General features: G+C 40.6%; 1 protein-coding gene across 1 annotated transcript in view; it reads right to left on the bottom strand.

Annotated features, from left to right (window-relative positions):
• The window catches only part of LOC137996391 (polycomb protein SCMH1-like), a 26,218-nt gene extending 25,865 nt beyond the window's left edge, over positions 1–353 (bottom strand). Inside the window, exon 1 of the mRNA XM_068841769.1 lies at positions 214–353. The gene's annotated coding sequence lies outside the window, so the exon portion shown is untranslated. The remainder of the gene's footprint in view (positions 1–213) is intronic.
• Positions 354–1,417: the final 1,064 nt, after the last annotated feature.

The following is a 1,417-nucleotide window of genomic DNA, read 5'->3' as shown; positions in this document are numbered from 1 at the left end:
AATCGAATATTACGATAATTGGATCTAACAGTGCTTCTCTGAAGTCTCTCCCGGCCACGTAATCATAAACCAAACATTGCCGGCTTTCAAAAAGTCCACAGGAATCAAGACTCCTGCGGACTGCTGCACACGAGTTTTATACTCAGGAACACATCGATCTTTAAAACCATCCGTTTTGATAAAAGACACCATTAAACAAATAAATCAACTTACCTTTCTTGCTTTTCGTTCCTTCAATTTTCGTTATAACGCAAATGGGGAGAGTTACAGCCTTTCCTGAGTATCACTACGTTCATTTCAATTCATGCTATCGATCACTTATCAGCAGGACTGGGACAGTGTTTACCTTTATTCGGAACTCACGTTCTTTTAGCGCATGTTGCATGAACGAAGCAATACTCGATAACTTATTTTCTATAACCATATGACGGTTTTTTCCTCGGTTGTCTGTAATCTTTTCACCACCGCTCGCGCTTCCACAGCCAGGATAACGGGTCGGTTTTTTTTCACGCAAATTGCGCAGCCGCACAAACACAACTGATCAACAGGCGGACCATCACGATGGGTTTCTGGGTAGCGATATGGCCGCTTCGAAAACGTTTTTACATTTTGTAAAATACTCAAGATTGAAGATAGAAGAACTTAATATCTGTGCTTCCAGGGCATATTAATGAAGGAAGTAAAAACGGCACAACATTCACACGACCGATGCGGAGCGACGGACCCGTCGGACCGTCGTGATGTGATTCTGGGTAAAATGAGAGACATACGCAAACTGCAATTTCAACTAATATCGTCTTTCATAATTTTGAGGATAAAATAACGCGATTAAGTTTCTTTGATAGCTTAATTTAATTCATAAAAACATATATCTTTTAAATGATTGCCATATGTCTTTTGTATAAGTTGAGTGTTTATAGGAGCAGCGTTGACCCGTAAACTCATTCCCAGGCTTCGAGAGAGCCTTTCCCTCAAATAGCTTACTGGACGTTTCACCTGAAGATTGTCAAACTGAAACTCGACGTAAGAGCTGGGATACCATAAGTTCCTTTCCCTGATATTCTCCTTATGCCGTGCACAAACCGCCAAGTTGAGCTAGCGTTGTCTTTACGTTTCGTTTCGGTATGTCTCAAGCTATATTCTTCTGTTTCTGAAAAAAACGCTTCTTGTGAAATTCACAAATTGGTCCCCCTAACCTTTCTATTATTGATGATGGGCACGAGTGATGTTTTGAAAGTTCTCAAATTGCACTGGCCTACGGCTGGTTGAGAACTTTCAAAACATCACTCGTGCCTATACATACACCCTAACCCTAACCTTAGCCCACACGATTTCCTGGACATATAAATATAAATCAAATACACTAGTAAGCTGTGCCGGAATTAGCTTGTACTAAGCTAGTTTAAAAACGGCAGAT

This window comes from Montipora foliosa, chromosome 3 (genome assembly GCF_036669935.1).
Source record: "Montipora foliosa isolate CH-2021 chromosome 3, ASM3666993v2, whole genome shotgun sequence".
In the NCBI taxonomy this organism is placed as follows: Eukaryota; Metazoa; Cnidaria; class Anthozoa; order Scleractinia; family Acroporidae; genus Montipora; species Montipora foliosa.
Note: the sequence above shows the minus strand (reverse complement) of the source record. Positions and strands in the feature narration are given on the sequence as shown.